This window comes from Ovis canadensis, chromosome 5 (genome assembly GCF_042477335.2).
Source record: "Ovis canadensis isolate MfBH-ARS-UI-01 breed Bighorn chromosome 5, ARS-UI_OviCan_v2, whole genome shotgun sequence".
Lineage (NCBI taxonomy): Eukaryota > Metazoa > Chordata > Mammalia > Artiodactyla > Bovidae > Ovis > Ovis canadensis.
Window position 1 is genome coordinate 97,016,457 of NC_091249.1, and position 20,301 is coordinate 97,036,757.

General features: G+C 38.4%; 1 long non-coding RNA gene across 2 annotated transcripts in view; it reads right to left on the bottom strand.

Moving 5' to 3' along the window:
* Window positions 1-4,697: 4,697 nt before the first annotated feature.
* Window positions 4,698-20,301, bottom strand: part of LOC138441509 (uncharacterized) — a 185,619-nt gene continuing 170,015 nt past the window's right edge. The window contains exons 2-3 of one of the 2 annotated variants that reach the window (XR_011257370.1): window positions 19,212-19,370; window positions 4,698-6,701 (exon numbers count right to left, since the gene is read on the bottom strand). This is a non-coding gene — a long non-coding RNA (uncharacterized lncRNA). The remainder of the gene's footprint in view (window positions 6,702-19,211; window positions 19,371-20,301) is intronic. The other variant, XR_011257369.1, reaches the window with a different exon arrangement.

Genomic DNA, 20,301 nt, shown 5'->3' on the forward strand with positions numbered 1-20,301 from the left:
AGTTTCTTAAAAAATTAAAAACAGAACTACCATATGATCCAGAAATTTTACTTCTGAGCATATATGCAAAGGAAATGAAAATAGGACATAGAAAAGATGTCTGCACTCCCATGTTCGTTGTGGTATTACTTACACGTATCAAGATATGGAAACAGCATAAGTGCCATCAATGGAAAAATGAATAATGATGTCTCACATGCTTGCATGTGCGCGCACACACACACAAACACACAGAAATATTATTCAGCTATGAGAAAGAAAGAAATCGTGCCATTTGAGCCAGTGTAGGTGGACCTGGAGGGGATTATGCTAAATGATATAGCCAGTCAGAGAAAGGCACATGCTGCCTGGGGTCACTTACATGTGGAATCTAAGACAAAGTCAAACTCATTGAAACAAAGAGTAGAAAAGTGGTTATAAGAGCTGAGCGGGGGGAGGTGGGATGGGGTGGGGTGGGGGGGGTGGCGAGAAATAGGACAAATGTTGGTAAAACTGTATAAACTTTCAGTTATAAGATGAATAGGGTCTGTGGATCTAATGTAAAACATGGTGATTATAGTTAATATCATTTACTATAAATTAGAACACTGCTAAGAGTAGAAGAACTTAAATGTCCTCACCAAACATAAAAAATAAAAAAAATTGAAAATGTAGTTAGTTCTGTTCAATTTGGTGACATTGAGTGTATCAATTTTCTGTTGCCACTTAGCAAATTGCTACACGGTCATCTAGAGGTTCAAATAGGGAAATAACTGTTTTTAGGCTCATTCAGGTTTGTAGTAGAATTCATTTCGTGGCAGCTGTATGACTGAGGGCTCTGGCTTCTTTCCGGCCCTCTCAGGTCCTGGAGGTTGCCCTCCTGGAACAGAATCTTATTTCTGGGCAGTTTCCAATGTGGCTTCCTGCTGTGTCAAGGCCAAGAGGGGAAGCTCTGGCTCTAGTATGCTAAAACAGTATTCTATGTAAAAAGAAATACTTTTTACCATATTATATTGTCTAGAATCAAGTCACAGGTCCTCTTGCACTTTGGATGAAGGGATCATACAAGGGTCTGACTCAGTTCAGTTCAGTTCGGTCGCTCAGTCGTGTCCGACTCTGTGCAACCTCAAGAATCGCAGCACGCCAGGCCTCCCTGTCCATCACCAACTCCCAGAGTTCACTCAGACTCACGTCCATCGAGTCAGAAAAACAGAAGGGTATGACTCATGTGGGGTTCATCTTGGGGGTAGCTGTCATATCTTTCCAATCTCATTTTTAAATGTCCTAGTGTAATCACTTGAAAACTAAGCGTATATTAATGTATCTTGTGAGATATTTTTATATTAAAGTATGCATCCCCAAATGGTTTAAGAGATATTAAAGAATATCTGTTCTCACTAATATTGATATTTTTAGCTATTTGAATACAAGTATTCCTAATTCATTTACCGCATTTCATACAAATAATATTTCAGTTAGCCTACAATTCTTTTTCTTCTCTTCTGTTTTTCTTTTTTTACTCTTATGGGCTCAGTAAATTAACTCATAATGTTCTCCATTTTGCATTTATTCATATCCTGAGGTCTTCTCTTTTTGTAACAAAATGTATTTTTGATCTTCAGGGATGGTTTCATCTACAATCCTTGTATCTGTGTTTCCTTACAAAAAGGGAGAGAGGGGGAGCTAGCTAGTGCTAGCAACTGCGGCATTCAGAATAACAAAGACAGGCATTGAAAGGCTGGGCTGGATTGACATCAGTAGCAAAAACAAAGCATTATTTATGAGGCCTGCCTGGCTACAATTTTCCAGTGGTAATTTTTATTCCCTGACTCATTCCTCTTATAGCATACACATTTAATAAAAACATTATGGAGCAAAACCCAAAAGTGATCTGATGCCAAAGCACTCTTAAGTATTGCTTAGCATGATGAAAAATGCAGTAAGAACAAATCGTTGTGACTAGGATATTAATGGGGCAAGCCATAGCTTCAAAGTGACTGCAGGTATAGATTTTAGTACACCAGGTAAACAAAGTAGCAGCATTTGCCTTTGGATAACACAGAAAGCTACACCTTTATCTAATCACCAGGCTAAAGCTTCCCCCACTTTGGAGTAAAACTATAGTGCCAGTATTTGGGAGCATTATCACAATGGACCAGACAGCTGAGGTAATGATGTAACCAGGGTTACTGAATAATTCACTGCATGCATTAGCAAGAAGATTATATAGTTAATCAACCCACATACTTCCTGAGTCCTTATTAAATGCAAGACACCCAGGGACAAAATCACCTATAATCAAATGAGATAATGCAAATGATAGCACACTGTATATTGCATCTCTATTAAAATGTGAGTTATGACTATTTAAAAAAGTATAAATTATTTTTACATTGTTTAACAGCTGGGCCCCCAAAGTGGCAAGACAAAGCTTTTATCTATTCTGTTGGGATTGACCCAGAGTTATCTGGATTGAAGTACATTATGCTTAAAACCAAGCATACTGGGAATGGGGTCAAAAGGTTAATGGTGATGGGTACTAACTAAATGTACTGCAATAATCATTTCACAACGTATATAAATCAAACCATTATGTTGTGCATCTTCAAACTGTACACTGATGGATGTGAATTATGTCTCAGTAGAACTAGAAATGGAGAAGGCAATGGCACCCCACTCCAGTACTCTTGCCTAGAGAATCCCATGGATGGAGGAGCCTGGTAGGCTGTAGTGCATGGGGTCGCTATGAGTCAGACACGACTGAGCGACTTCACTTTCACTTCTCACTTTCATGCATTGAAGAAGGAAATGGCAACCCACTCCAGTGTTCTTGCCCGGAGAATCCCAGGGACGGGGGAGCCTGGGGGGCTGCCGTCTCTGGGGTCACACAGAGTCGGACGTGACTGAAGCGACTTAGCAGCAGCAGCAGCAGAACTAGAAAACCAGTTAACAGAGAGCAAGTCAGATTCTTAGGAAGGTGGTCCCAAAACTCCATTATTTTCACTATACATAAGTAATAAGATCAAGAGTCTTGGCTTCTCACTAAATACGTGGACCGACTTGGACAGAAAAGAGTGCATTTGTGGATGTCCAATATTTCAGATGAACCTAATTTATTAACCAGGGCTCTAAATTAGAGATGTTTTTCTTCTATGCTCAGTTGTGTCCGACTTTTTGCAACCCCATGGACTATATAGTCCATGGAATTCCCAGGCCAGAATATCGGGTTGGGTAGCCTTTCCCTTCTCCAGGAGATCTTCCCAATCCAGGGATCAAACCCAGGTCTCCTGCACTGCAGGTTTATTCTTTACCAGCTGAACCACCAGGGAGCATCACAGAGCTGGACACAACTGAGCAACTGAACTGAACTTTTTCTGTGCAAAGTGTTATAGACCCCCCAAACCATCATGTTATCACCACACATACCTCTGATTATAAATGCAGAGCTTGGCATAATATTGGTACATTTTATACATAAAGACATTGAGAAATGGCTTTTATACATTTCCCAGTTATGAAAGGAAAATTATGATTTAGCTTTAAGCCAATTTCCCTTCCTTGGGCTCCGGGCTTTTTTTCTTATTTTCAATTTCTTTATCATTTACTGAGCAGCTTTTGTTATTGTGCATTTCTCTTCCACAAATAGAGCTCTGAATTCAAGGCACTAATCCAAGTTACTTATTAAGTAGATTTTGATTACATATAATTCAGTGCTATCTCTTTGACTTGTCAGGTTTGGTATTGCCTTCAATGGGAGTCAGTCAGTTAGTTAGTTCAGTCACTCAGTCATGTCCAACTCTTTGTGACCCCATGAACTGCAGCATGCCAGGCCTCCCTGTCCATTACCAACTCCAAGAGTTTATTCAAACTCATGTCCATTGAGTCAGTGATGTGATCCAACCATCTCATCCTCTGTCATCCCCTTCTCCTCCTGCCTTTAATCTTTCCCAGCATCAGGGTCTTTTCAAATGAGTCAGTTCTTCCCATCAGGTGGCCAAAGTATTGGAGTTTCAGCTTCAGCATCAGTCCTTCCAATGAATATTCAGGACTGATCTCCTTTAGGATGGACTGGTTGGATCTCCTTGCAGTCCAAGGGACTCTCAAGAGTCTTCTCTAACACCACAGTTCAAAAGTATTAATCCTTTGGCTGGAGGGCATGTATCAATACAAGATTTTTCTTTGGCCTTTCTGCTTTGCAATCAGCAGCAGTAATATCTGACCATAGACAGTGAACAGCCCTCAACCCAGATGGCTTCTGATGCTGCCTTCATATTCTTTAGTGAAGGAGGGTGAGACTTTTCAAACAATTACTGAGTGAGTGAGTGAAGTCGCTCAGTCGTGTCCGACTCTTTGCGACCCCCTGGACTGTAGCCTACCAGGCTCCTCCCTCCATGGGATTCTCCAGGCTAGAGTACTGGAGTGGGTTGCCATTTCCTTCTCCAGGGGATCTTCCCGACCCAGGGATCAATCCAGGTCTCCCGCATTCCAGGCAGACGATTTAACCTCTGAGCCACCAGGGAAGTCCCTCAAACAATTACAATATCCTTTCAATCTGCAGGTTGCCATTTTGATGCTAATGTAGTTTAGTTCCTGAAGAATATTTAAATTGCTCAACAGATGCAGTCTCCTGACATTTGTCTTCAATTCATAGGGAGTCTCAAACTTAAAGGCACATAAAATGGTTTTCTTGCAATGAAGGCACTTACTTCTGTACTTACCAGTTCGAATTTCATGTATAAAAGAAAAGTTAATGTGTCTTTACTTTAATTTTCACCTTCTTTAAAATTTTTTCAATCTAATAATTAAGATACCACTTTTAGCATGTTTATTTTATATTTTTGTAATATAGAAAAACCTGGTGCCTAATTAATAGGTTCCTATAAATTCTATGTAAACCTAGCATACTCCTGCCAAAAGCAGATAGGTACTGAGGTTCAACCCTTTGAAACAGCCTCATAGAACCCAACAGTCCACCTGTCCAGAGATCACTAGGCCAACTTTTTACAACAAACCATTAAAATCCAAAGTGGCTTTGGCTGGATGGAGAGGATCCTACAACATGAATGAATCCACAATTATTTGGAACTTTTCTCAGTGGTACCCTGCTGTTTGGAAAGTTCTTGATCAAGAGCTTTAGATGTTATATATAAGAGAGCCACTAAGTTCAAATATCACCAACCTCAGTGAGTACACAAAAGGATTAAAACTTAGAAAGAAATGAACTTGCCTAGAGGCATCTTATTAAAAGTTTAAGTATAGCTTGATGGAACATTTTGTTGAGTTCTCCCACAGTGTAGTGAAGGACTATATAGGGTTGTTGGGCTGTACCTCATTGGCCTAAAAGTCTGTGCTTGCCCAGCTTCAAGACTGAAGAAAGAGCCTGGAGTCAGCAACAGAGCCATCAGTGGTTTAATGGACAGGGAATACTTTTATTCCCTGGCTCATTCTTCTTGTAGCACACACATTTAATATAATGTTATGGAAGAAAACCTCAAACAAAGGTTAATCATTTTAATTTTTCTATATGCCAGCAATGAACAAGTGGAATCTGAATTTAAAAACATGTCATTTACATTAGCAGCCCCTGAGATGAAATACTTCAGTTTAAATCTAACAAGGTTTGTATAAAATCTATATGAGGAAAACTACAAAACAGTGAAGAAGTGAATTTTTAAAAAATTGAAATAAATGGAGAAATATTCTATGTTCATGAATAGGAAGGCTCAATAATGTCAAAACATCAGTTATTCTCAAAGTGATCTATAGTCAATCCAATCCCAATCAAAATTCCTGCAAGTTACTTTATGGATAATGACAAACTGATTTCTAGAGTTTATATGAAGAGGCAAAAGACCTTGAATAGTCAACACAATACTGAAAGAGAACAAAACTGGAATACTAGCACTACTTGACTTCAAGACTTACTATTAAGCTATGGTAATTAAGACAGTATGGTATTAGTAAAAGAACAAATGGGTTGATGGAACAGAATACAGAGCCCAGCAATAGATTCCCATAAATACAGGCAACTGATCTCTGACAAAGAAGCAACAACAATATAATGAAGCAAAGACTGTGTTTTCCACAAATGGTGCTAAAACAACTAGAAAATGAATCCAGACACAGAGCTTATACCTTTCACGAAAACTAGCTCTAAATGGATCACAGACCAAAATGAAAAATGTGGAACTAAAGATAATATAGGAGAAATTCTAGATGACCTTGAGAATGGGCACAACTTTTAAAATACATCAAAGGTACAACCTATGAAATAAATAATTCATAAACTAGACTTCATTAAAATTAACACTTCTGGTTTGCAAAAGACATTTTGAAAGAATGAAAAGACAAGCCAGACTATGAAATAATATTGACAAAGACACATATGATAAAGAATGTTACTCAAAATGCACAAGTAACTTTTAAAACTCATTAATAAGAATATAAACAACTTGGCTTAACCATGGGCAAACCCTAAACAGACATCTCACCAAAAAAGATGCGTGAATGACAAATAAGCACATGAAAAGGAACTACACATCATACGTCATTGAGCTCATTAAAAAAAAAAAGGTACTGCCACATACCTATTATAATGGCCAACTTCTGGAACACTGGTATCACAAAATGCTGGTGAAGATACGGAACAAAAGGAACTTTGATTCATCGTTGGTGGAGATGCAAAATGGTATAGCCACTTTGGAGGACACTTTTGTAGTTTCCTATAAAAGTAAATATACCCTTTACCATACAATCCATTAATTTCACTCTGGTATTTACCCCCAAAAGTTGAAAAATTTATCTTCTCAAAAACCTGTGCATGGATGTTTACAGCAACTCTATTCATAAATGCCAACACTTGGAAGCAACCAAGATGTCCTTCAGTAGGCAGGTGGGTAAATGAAGTGTGGTATGAAAGACACAAAGGAAACTTAAATGCGTATTAGTAAGTGAAAGAAGTTAACCTGAAAGTCCGCATACTGTATGATTATGACATGACATCCTGGAAAAGGCAAAACTATAGAGGCATAGAAAGATCAGTGGCTGTGGGTCAGGGAAGGAAGTGACTAGAGCACACATGGTTTTAGGGCGGTGAAAAGACTCTTTATGATACTATAATGATAGACACACATTATTACCATCTTCCCAAACCGACAGAATGCACAATACCATGAGCTAAAGCTGAGATAAACTATGAACTTTGGGTGCTTATGATATGTCAATGTAGGTACTTCAGTTGGGATCAATGCACCACCCTGGGGGATGTTGATAACTGGGGAGGCTGTGCATACATGGGCACATGGGATATATAGGAAATCCCTGTATATTTTCCTCAATTTTGTTGTAAACCCTAAATTAATCAAAAACTAAAGCCTTAAGAAATAAATAAATTATATTCAAGGAAAATAATACATGGTATGCGTCCTTACAAAAATTTGTCATCTAACTGTAGAAATATATTGTGAACCATGAGACGTTAGAATAACAAATACAGAAAATGTGATGTATGATATTTCATGCTTAATGTGTCCAGAAAGAGTTGTGAGTTCAGAACAAGGAAATTTCTGTATGAGATGGATTTGCTCAGGAAGATTTAATGGAAAAGAAGAGATTGAAGTCAATTCTTGAAGGATAGCTTGGTTAAAGAAAAAGGAGAATGAGAAGCCTGTATTAGAGATTAGGTTATAAATGACATATCATTCTTTAAAGTAGTGCCCCTGACCTTCCTGTTCCAGGATTAATATATGAGTTTGCTGTTCTTAAAATGACTGGTGAAATATTGTTTTAACCAACTGTGGACAATCTTTATAAAACAGTGTTATGTTTAAAAATAAATTTGATGAATACTTTGTTGATTTCATGACATAACACCATTAAAAGGAAGTTCTATACTGAAGTTTGCCTACTCCATTTTAGTTCAACAAGAAAAGACAGGACATTGATTTAATGTAAACATCATAATATTATTTTCTTGAAATTCAAAAATATCATATAAAGGAAACAAAAAAAATTAGTTAAAAATATTTGTAACAGGTGGCAATTTCTTGAAAGTACCTGGTTTTACTTATTAATGCTTACAGAAAACCTAGCACATAGAGGACACCCAAAAATCTTTTTCTAGCTTTAAAAATAATTCAACTAATTTAAGTCTCATCTCACATTAAGCATCAGTTCAGTTCAGTTGCTCAGGCATGTCTGACTCTTTCCGACCCCGTGTGCGGCAGTATGCCAGGCTTCCGTGTCCATCAGGGAAGCCGGAGTTTACTGAATTTCATGTCCATTGAGTCAGTGATGCCAACCAACCATCTCATCCTTTGTCATCTCCTTCTCCTCTCGCCTTCAATCTTTTCCAGCATCAGGGTCTTTTCAAATAAGACACTTCTTTGCATCAGGTGGCCAAAGTATGGGAGTTTCAGCTTCAGCATCAGTCCTTCCAAAGAATATTCAGGACTGATTTCCTTTAGGATGGACTGGTTGGATCTCCTTGCAGTCTAAGCGACTCTCAAGAGTCTTCCCCAACACCACAGTTCAAAAGCACCAATTCCTCAGCGCTCCACTCTCTTTATGGAGAAGGCAATAGCAACCCACTCCAGTACTCTTGTCTGGAAAATCCCATGGATGGAGGAGCCTGTTAGGCTACAGTCCATGGGGTTGCAAAGAGTCACACACGACTGAGTGACTTCACTTTCACTTTTCACTTTCATGCACTGGAGAAGGAAATGGCAACCCACTCCAGTATTCTTGCCTAGAGAATCCCAGGAATGGGAGCCTGATGGGCTGCCATCTATGGGTCACACAGAGTCAGACACGACTGATGTGACTTAGCAGCAGCAGCAGCTCTTTTTATAGTCCAACTCTCACATCCATACATGACCACTGGAAAAACCATAACTTTGACTAGACGGACCTTTGTTGGCAAAATAATGTCTCTGCTTTTCAATATGCTATCTAGGTTAGTCATAACTTTTATTCAAAGGAGTAAATATCTTTTAATTTCATGGCTGCAGTCACCATGTGCAGTGATTTTGGAGCCCCTCAAAATAAAGTCTATAACTGTTTCCCCGTCTATTTGCCATGAAGTGATGGGACCAGATGCCATGATCTTACTTTTCTGAATGTTGAGCTTTAAGCCAATATTTTTACACTCCTCTTTCACTTTCATCAGAGGCTCTTTAGCTCTTCTTCACTTTCTGCCATAAGCGTGGTGCCATCTGAATATCTGAGGTTATTCATATTTCCCCCAGCAATCTTGATTCCACTTTGTGCTTCATCCAGTCTAGCATTTCATGATGTACTCTGTACATAAGTTAAATAAGCAGGGTGACAATATACAGCCTTGACGCACTCCTTTCCCAGTGATTTGGAACCAGTCTGTTGTTCCACGTCCAGTTCAAACTGTTGCTTCTTGACCTGCATACAGATTTCTCAGGAGGCAGGTCAGGTGGTCTGGTATTCCGATCTCTTTCAGAATTTTCCACAGTTTGTTGTGATCCACACAGTCAAAGGCTTTGGCATAGTCAATAAAGCAGAAGTAGTTGATTTTCTGGAACTCTTACTTTTTCGATGATCCAATGGATGCTGGCGTAATTTTTTCCTTTTTTTTACATTTCGGATGATGATCCTAACATAATGAGTTGATAAATTATGGGCAAAAGAATTAATTTTGAATGCAATAATTTTGTGTATATAAATGTATAAGCTACAGCATGTTTTGATTATGGAATGGGGCTTCATTTTCTTTTGGACTTAATTATAAATTACAGATAAATTCATCACATATATCATCATCTCATATTTTAAAACTTCGTAAGTTATTTTTTTAAATAATCAGCCAAATGATTTTTTTAATTGACGTGACAGTATATTGCTAACAACTTGTTCAATTTAAAAGGTTGTTAGACATTTATTATTAAAAATCTGAGATAATTCTGCATTAACTCTAATTTATACTGATTTTGACAGCTTTTCAGTAACATGATATGGCAGTAAAATGAATATAAATCACACCTTAATGTTATTTTAAAAAGCCCGAAGCCTATCTTTTGAATAGCAGACATTTCTATAAATTGCTCACACATGATTAAGGCATAGAGCTAAGCTACACAGACTATGATAAAAGTGTGATGTGAGTCTCAAGTTACGTTCACTCATTCACCGATGCAGTCATGTCTCGGTCTTCCAGTACCGTTTAATGCCTTTCACCATTTGGTGACTTTCACATCGGAAGTGATACTTCCTCCCTGAAAATTTCTCTCTGAAATACTCTACTTTCCGAACACACTATTTCATCTTTTCAGTTCACTTTCTGTAAACCATGCCCTTTTCCCATGTCAAAATTCTACAGCATCTTAGAGGCTGCAAGTCCATGAATCCCATCACCTACTGTCAATTTGCTCCTTTGTCTATTGCCTCCCTGCTGCTGCTGCTGCTAAGTCACTTCAGTTGTGTCTGACTCTGTGCAACCCCATAGACTGCAGCCCACCAGGCTCCCCTGCCATGGGATTCTCCAGGCAAGAACACTGGAGTGGGTTGCCATTTCCTTCTCCAATGCATGAAAGTGAAAAGTGAAAGTGAAAAGTGAAAGTGAAGTCGCTCAGTCATGTCCAACTCTTAGCCACCCCATGGACTGCAGCCTACCAGGCTCCTCCGCCCATGGGATTTTCCAGGCAAGAGTACTGGAGTGGGGTGCCACTGCCTTCTCCACTATTGCCTCCCTACCCTACCTAAATTTCATGATCCATATAACCACACTCTTGCAAACACCTTCTGCCCTCTGCTTTCTTCTCGCCTGGACCCATGAACTGAATAATTCTGGTGAAAACCAACCAGTCCTAGACAAAACAAAACAAACCCCCACAACTGGGAAGGTTGGTTTCAGTATAAATAAATATACCTTCATCTCCTTAATACTACTCGTCTTCTCCTATCTTCTCCACCATTGCCACCAACTTCTCTTTCCCTAATGTCTAGCTCCATACTTCGTTATGGCCCTCCTGGCTATTTAATCTTTGCCCGTTTTCATGATGTATTCTGTAAAATGTAAATCACTCCCTTCCACTCCCAAGGTTAAAAGGCTATAAGAGTTGTCTGTTGCCCTTAAGTAGTGTCCTAAATCCTTTAAGGAAATGTAAGTGTTCTACATTACACAGCTCTTTCGTCTGCCTTTTCTTCTTCTCTTAGGCTGTCTTTTTCTTCAGCACACTTACTTCATATATCCTTTCACTTTCCCTTAAATCTTCTCACTTGGGGCCTTACTCATTTCTGCAGTTAGACTGCTGGACATCCTCTTCGCATTTCCAGGTAGGCCTTCCCTCATCTCCAAATCTGAGATAGATTCTTCAGGACTATCTCTCAAAGCATCTTTTCTTCTAATCATTTTTCACCATGTGTAGCTACAGTTTTGCATTTTCCTTCGCTTACTCTGTGTATCTCCCAGCAAAATCTATGAGCCAGCCAGCAGGGCACCTTACCATATGCCCACTGTATAGCAGAATATCTGGAACACAGACATTACCTCGTAAGTGTTGGTTAAATGAATGAAAAGACTGAAACTGTGAATGGAGTGTGCCGTTGGCTGACAAATACAGCAGTCTGAGAGCACCACATTTTCAATACTGGTACATAGCTGAGAAAAAATCCATTAAGATTTCTTAAATTACCAATGGATTAACATGTTGTTTAGAAGTTCTATCGATACATGATTTAAGTCTAATAAAATGAACTGATTTTTAAAAACTTTTTCCACACGGATATCATGCAATCACCAATTTATATATTCTTAATATGGTTCTAAACCAACTTTACTATGCAGAGGCAGAAACCAACAGCCATGGAATTTAAGTGCCTCTCCAAAAGCCATGCAACTAAGTGGCAGAACTGCTAACAGGATCTGAGTGTAAACTGTAAATCTTCCTTTTTTAATAAACTATAATGTAAAAATCTTCCAAATGTTTAGGTTTTACCTAGCTACTTATTTAAAGTACGATGACAGAGGATTTTAATAAGATCCTAAGGTACTGAGTTATCGTGGTTCATATGTTCTAACAGTAGCTAAATAACACTTTTCAGCTCAGTGGAACACAGTTGCTTTTCTGTAATTGGTTTTCAGTGAGACTGTGTTATTATTATTATTATCTGTATTCACTTCTCTTTGTTAGTACTCCACACAGAGGTTTCCTATACAATTGATACATGTTTACTCACATGCACACTGATATTTAAGCGCTCTCTAGCAATGGCAACCCACTCCAGTACTCTCGCCTGGAGAGTCTCATGGATGGAGGAGCCTGGTAGGCTGCAGTCCATGAGGCTGCTAAGAGTTGGACACAACTGAGTGACTTTACTTTCATGCCTTGGAGGAGAAAGCAATGCCAGCCCACTCCAATGTTCTTGCCTGGAGAATCCCAGGGACAGGGGAGCCTAGTGGGCTGCCGTCTATGGGGTCACAGAGTCGGACATGACTGACGCGACTTAGCAGCAGCTATGACTTTAAATTTAGTTAAACTGCATTTAGTTCTTGACTGAAGGCTCTGGAGATAAGATCAGATCTGTCAACTTGACTGCGTCCCTAAGACCTCCAGAAGGGGGATTTATAGGGGAAATAGAAGCAGACAAGAAGTATAAGTTGAACCTCTGTTAGCCAATGTAATAAAATAAGAATTTGTTTTGATCACATTTCTTTCTAAATTGTGTTTAAATATGCATCCTTCTCCAGTCCAGTGGTGGTTAATACATCCAGACAGTAAGTGTTATTTGGCCTGTTTCCTTATCACTACATTTTCCAAAATCTCTCCTGTCCTTGTCTCACTGTTTCTTCTTTCCAAGACACATCTTTCAGTTAACTTGCAAAGATATTGAGACTTCAACACAACAACTGTCAGAGAATGTTTCCAACTAGGCAGGTTCATTCAATTAAAATAAAGTGAGCTGTATTTCATCGGAATAGGTAATGTTGTAGAGTTCCAAGGTAGAGATAATTGCATCCACAGATCACGTTGCTTTTATTTATGGTTTTATTAAATTGTACTGCTTATTACCATGTAGGAGTCTATAATCCACACTCATTCTGTTTTCTTTTTATTTTTCTTTGTTCCTAAAGAATAATATGCCTCTACATTCAATTCTAACTTCTCATTCACTGGCTGTTTTATATGTCTTTCCTTTTTAGTTTATAATTCTTTCTACTCCGTGGAACCTTTATACAGAGATCCGTGAGAGCATTAGCAGGAGCTATTTATAGCTCTTGTCTCTGAATGTAAGAAAGGTGCAAATACATTTCTCACTACAGTAAGTCTGGCTTCTTTCATGTACATGCCTATCTTATTATAAATCTCTTGATCTGTAAGTGATATGAATCTCAAAATGTTCAAGCCTTGTTACCTTGGGCAAGTCAACATTTAAACCTCAGTTTCTTTAGGGAATATCAATACTGGTCCTATATAATCCATAAATTATTGTGAAGCTCAAATATTTTTTAGTAGAAGTAATTTATTATAGAGATATAATGAAATTCTGCTATTTTGCTATTTTTATGTTGTTATTCACTATATTATAGACAGAAATACAGATATGCAACTCTTCTCTAGTGGTAAATCTCCAAAGGATTTCAGTGGTTTTGCAAAGTCTTCCTCAGCATCTCTTCTATTCAAGGAAATGCCAGTATAGAGCTCACAGTGGAAGGCAAGGGTTTTGAATTTCTAACTTAAGTAAAATATAATTAAACTATAATTTTGAAAAGTCAGATTGTTATAAACAAGGCAAAAATTTAGCTTGTAACTTAAAACAGGTACTGCACTTTAATTTTCTCAGGTCAATTTTCATCTATCCTATTTTAAGTCTCTGAACTCTTCTCTAAGCTGGCTTTCATGCATTTAGCATTAATATTTGTTTGATGGCTTTAATATTATTAGGGCCACAAGAATCTCATCTATTTCAAGTCCTATTGCTCAAGCACCAGAATTTATAAGTTATCTTAAAAACATTCTGTTAAGTTGCTTAAACATTTTTATATTAATTTGTGGGTATTTTGACTCATAAAATTCAACTGGAATTAACAATAATTTAAACTATTTTTAATGTAAATTATGCATATTTTTGAAGCTTTTCTCTAAATATTCAATTTTATTTTGCAAATACATTAGAGATTAATGCAAGCATTTTTCAGAAGAAAAAATATTCAGCCCTTTCAGGCTCTAACAGAGCTGCTGATAAATTAGTTTGGTTAGTGGCTCCATAGATTTCTAACCTAACATCCTATAATCAATTAAATTCAGGAGAGACTTAGTCCATCAAAAGTGGTTGGTGAGCTTTAACAAGGAGAGGTTCACTGTTCTCATCAGACTTTACTGATAACCCTTAGCAACACTAGCTGTGGGGCAAACTGACATTGTCTTTTTATAACAGTTCTTATATTTGACTGTCAGTTAGAACTTCCTAAAGAGCTTTGGTGAAAAAAAAAAAAAAAAGTGCTCAGCCCATGCCTTGGATCAACTGCGTCAGATCTGAGAGGTGTGACCTGTGCTTGGGGATGAAATGGCAACCCACTCCAGTATTCTTGCCTGGAGAATCCTGTGGACAAGAGGAGCCTGTTGGGCTGCTGTCCATAGGGTTGCACAGTTGGACACGGCTGAAGCTACTTAGCATGCATGCATTCATTGGAGAAGGAAATGGCAACCCACTCCAGTACTCTTGCCTGGAGAATCCAAGGGACGGAGGCACCTTGTGGGCTGCCATCTATGGGGCTGCACAGAGTCAGACACGACTGAAGCGACTTAGCAGCAGCGAGCCTATGATGATAACTTTTGTTTAGAAATATTTGATTATCTTCATTAGATAATTCAAAGGAGTTAGTATTAAGTTTGTAAGAATTATTAAGTATGTAAGTCTGTAGCATTAAGTTTGTAAGGTGTAATAATGGCATTGCGATTGTAAAAGAAAATGTCCTTATTTCTTTCAGAAATGCACAGGAGTGAAATGACATGGTGTCACTGTCTAGAATTAATTCCTAAAACATTTTAGCAAAGAATAACAGAGAAGAAAGGTGATCAATAAAGGAAACATTGCAAAATCTATGTAACTAGTGAATCCAGGTGTTTGGCATATTAGACTGATAGATTATATTGTTGTTTCTGTGTATATGCAGGTCAGGAAGCAACAGAACTGGACATGGAACAATAGACTGGTTTCAAATAGGAAAAGGAGTACATCAAGGCTGTATATTGTCACCCTGCTTATTTAACTTCTATGCAGAGTACATCACGAGAAACGCTGGGCTGGAATAAGCACAAGCTAGAATCAAGATTGCAGGGAGAAATATCAATCACCTCAGATATGCAGATGACACCACCCTTATGGCAGAAAGGGAAGAGGAACTAAAAAGCCTCTTGAAGAAAGTGAAAATAGAGAGTGAAAAAGTTAGCTTAAAGCTCAACATTCAGAAAACGAAGATCATGGCATCTGGTCCCATCACTTCATGGGAAATAGATGGGGAAACAGTGGAAACAGTGTCAGACTTTATTTTTGTGCCTCCAAAATCACTGCAGATGGTGACTGCAGCCATGAAATTAAAAGACACTCCTTGAAAGAAAAGTTTTGATCAACCTAGATAGCATATTTAAAAGCAGAGACATTACTTTGCCAACAAAGGGCCGTCTAGTCAAGGCTATGGTTTTTCCAGCGGTCAGGTATGGATGTGAGAGTTGGACTGTGAAGAAGGCTGAGGGCCGAAGAATTGATGCTTTTGAACTGTGGTGTTGGAGAAGACTCTTGAGAGTCCCTTGGACTGCAAGGAGAGCCAACCAGTCTATTCTGAAGGAGATCAGCCCTGGGATTTCTTTGGAGGGAATGATCCTGAAGTTGAAACTCCAGTACTTTGGCCATCTCATGTGAAGAGTTGACTCACTGGAAAAGACTGATGCTGGGAGGGATTGGGGGCAGGAGGAGAAGGGGACGACAGAGGATGAGATGGCTGGATGGCATCACTGACTCAATGGACGTGAGTCTGAGTGAACTCTGGGAGTTGGTGATGGACAGGGAGGCCTGGCGTGCTGTGATTCATGGGGTCACAAAGAGTCGAACACGATGGAGCGACTGAACTGAACTGAAATATAAAATGTGTATAGTTTATCCTCATTATTTGTGGATTCAGTATTTGCTCACTTGCCACAATATACTTGTAACACCAAAAGCAATTCTCCTGGGGCTTTCCTATCATTTATAGATTTGCATTGTTGAAAAATTTGAGTTTCTCAACAGCACACTTTCTCAGCTGTGAGTAAACAAGATGATGCTCTGCTATCTTGATTCAGCTCTCATATCAAGGTTTTTTATGCTATTTAGTGCCATGTTTACCACATTTTTGTGCTTTTTGTTGATGATTTTGCTGTTGAAAATAGTCCCTACGCACATTGCTGAAGTGCTGGCTAGTATTCCTAAGTGCAAGAAGGTTGTGAGGTGCATTATGGAAAAAAAAAAACACATATAATGCTAAAGAGACAAACTTTGTTTAGTTATAAGTTAGTGCTGTTAGTCTGGAATTCAATGTTAAGTAACAATACGTATTAGACAAGCTTTCTTTAAACATATAAAACATGGTTATGTATTGTTGTACTGAGGAAACAAATGTATGGCTTACATGGCCCTAATCCTATTTTACCCTAGGAACAATTGTTTACTATTCACTAATTTAGTGTTTGTGGTGAATTTATGGAACATAACTACCTCAAATAAGGATTGACTGTATATATCAAGTGCCTAGGTTACTTACTCACTCAAAAATTTTTGAACTCTCCAAGGAGTCAACAGAAAATGTAAACTAGCACACAGTTTATTATGGTGTTATTGACATCACTAATAGAAGTTAAAGGTACAGAGGAAAGTCAAAATGGCCTGGGGTGTATGAGGATCCCAGGCCAGAAAATGGGACAGACCTTACTACTCTTTCCCCATCACTGTCCATATACAATCCCATCACTATTTTCTCTGGACATCATCAGACAAATAATGTCTCCACAATCCATCATTTCCTCTATCGTCACTTCTGGACTTTCTGAATAATTTCCTAAACATTCTTCTCATCTACGATAGTGTCTTCCTCACATTCATTCTAGTGACAAAGGCTATCATGATACACTACTTAAAACTGCCACCCTGGTTAACATCATTCAGTGACTCCAAGGGACACACGAGGATTCTTAACCTCAGTCTAAGAATGATGTTCAGGAGACCAGGAGCCCATGAAATTGTATGCAAAATGTTAAAACTCTTCTAAGTGACTCCCTGCCCCCACTGGAAAGGATATACATCTTTTTATAATATCTGCAAGAAGTCTGATCACATATCATTACCAAAAATATAATATCCCAACACTCTTAACAAAGTCTAGAAAGACTTTCATAACCTCATTCCTGTTACCTATTTAGACTTGTCTCTCACCATGCCTTGTTTATTTTGCAGCAGCAGTAAACTTGCTTGTGGTCCCCAGCACATACCATGGCTGTGCTCATGATAACCACACTGGAATGATTTTTGATTGCACATTACTACACATTACTTGGTTATGTCCTCTTCATTCTTAAGGACACCCTTATTCAAAATTTGAAAGTAGATTAGATGGGCTAAAATAAGTAATAAAAAATCAGTGTATCTGAGCAGAGTGGGAGAGGATGCAGTGGGATAAAACGATGTCAGAATGCTGAGTACTTCTGTTGGCCAGAAGTGCTGGTCTAGAAAGTTTGCGTTTTGTTCCTATGTGATGGAAAGCCATTAGAGAGTTATAATAAGGGAGTCCAAGGTGAACTAATTCCAAAGTTTGAAAACATCATTCTGATGTATAGAGATTAGACTGTAGGTAAAGTGATGGGCTGAAGTAACAAGATAGACTACGAGGATATTGCAAAAACCCATTCAAAATGATGGTAATTTAGCAAGGATGGTAGTAGCAGAAAGATGGAAAGAAGTAGCTTTCTGAATTTAGACTGGGGTATGTTTTGGAGGTCAAGTTGACAAGGGATATTGATGAATAGCACATACTCTATGTGAGAAAATGGAAAGACTCTCAGATTTTTGACTCTAGTAATTAGATGGTGGATTTTATCATTTATTAGGGGACAAAAGAAGAAAGGAAACATGATTCCCAATATTCTTGCCTGGACCATTTAGTGGATAGTAATAAGCATGACACAGATAAGTAACCCATAAGGAAGGACAGGTTTTCTATGGGGCAGATTGTGCTTATATTTAAACATGTTTTGTTTCAGGCATCTGTGAATGTCTAGTTTGGGAAATCTAACTCTAACTCTAGGGAAGTTTTGTTTTCAAAGAAAAATTAGGGAAATTAGCTCTAAAAGCAATATTTTTACCCTGATGATGTTTATGAAATAACTCTGTGGACATAATAAACTATTATGGAGTTTTTGAACCCATAGTGAGAAAGATTCATATTTAATTAGAATTATCCATACAGTCCTTCAGACTTCTTTCTTATTGAGCTTTTATGAGTATTGATGGTAAGGATTTATATACACCTTGACTCATTACAACTAATCCATTTTAAGCCATTGACCTTCTGTAATAAATCCTTAACAAAATCCTTTAGATGTTATAGGCTGTAATTTTAAAATCTTGATGACAAAAGAGGACAAACAGCTAGAATTCTGAATCTTGAATAAAGATGATAGAATTTGGCTTTTCATTTTTTTTTAACAATAAATGTGGAATAAATACTTTGATTTATCATCTCTTCAACAGTATGCATTATGACTCAAATTCAGTTACCTCATACCTTTTTCAGTTTTTTCTTTTCTCTACTCGTTGGGTTAAAGTTGCTACATTATGTGTCATTTTGACAATGCTTTGACTCCCTCCTTAGCAGCCAGGTATGAAATCCAGACGTGTGACTGACATTTCCAGTTGGATGTCTAAAAGAATCTCAAGCTTCCCTTGGTCCACACAAGCTCCTGCTTACTCCTTGTAGTTAGTGCTATCATTTTCTCCCCCATAGGTGCCTCCATTCACTTACTTAAACTTGCTTAAACTCACTCACTGAAAAGCCCTGGCTGACTTCTCATTTCCAACCGTCAGCATCTACAATTTTGGGCTTGAAGACTGTTTCCTTCAACTAAAGAAACTCACTATGAAGCCAAGACTGCTGCAGAATCACCATCCAACCAGTGACTAGGTGAGGATAAATGCCTCGACTTTCTCACTGTCAAAGTAGGATATTTCAGAGTTACCTGCAGTGCTCTGTCCTGATGATGCAGGAGACAAAAGAGATGCAGTTTCAATCCCTGGGTTGGGAAGATACCCTGGAGAAGGAATTGGCAACGCACTCCAAAATTCTTGCTTGGGAAATTCCATCAACAGAGGATCCTGGTGAGTTACAGTCTATGAGGCTGCAAAAGAATCAGACACGACTTAGTGACTGAACAACAACAAAATCAAGCTAAACTTCAGACATTCTTTGTCATCATCTGGCTTAACAGAACATCCACAGTGGCAGCCTTCCTTTTCTTATTTCACCTCCATATGTCCCTATTTTTGTTCTTGAAATTCCCCAAATAGACTATTTGCATTCAAATGATCATGAATCAAGGGAGTGCCTATGGAGATGTTTCCCTACAAACCCACTCTTCTTGGAGTCTTCCCTGTGCCAGTCAATGACAACTCCAATTCCACCATTTGCTGGGCCAAAGACCAAGGTGTCATTAATTCTCCTTTCTTCATACCTCAAGTTGGCTTAATCAGAAACTCCTGTAGCATCTGTTTTAAACATTTCTAGAATTTGACCAATCATCTCCACCCTTAGTGACTATATCAAACTGCTTGCACTGCCTAACAAAAGTAGCACAGACTGAGTGGCTTAAACGGCAGATATTTACTTTCTTACAGTTGTGGAAGTTGGAGGACTCAGATCAAGATGCAGGTAAGGATTTTTTTTTCTGAGGCTTCTCTCTTTGGCTTGCTTTTTACTGTGTCCTCGTCTCTATGAACTCACATCACTGTTGCTTTTTGTGTGGCCTTATTTCCTCTTACAAGGACACCAATCACACTGGTTTAGGGTCCACCCTAACTGTCTTGTTTTAACTTAACTGTCTCTTGGAAGGTCTTATCTCCCAACAGAATCATGTTGGGAGGTACTGGGGAGCAGGGTTTCAAAATATGAATTTTAGAGGGACTCCATTCAGCCTGAAACAGTGACCCAATTTTGTTGGAGACATCATCTTTTTCTGCCTAGGAAAGCAATCTCCTCTTAACTGTCTGCCCTACTTCTGCCCTTTCTTACGGTCAGTTCTCAACACGACAGCCAGAATTTTCCCATTAGCA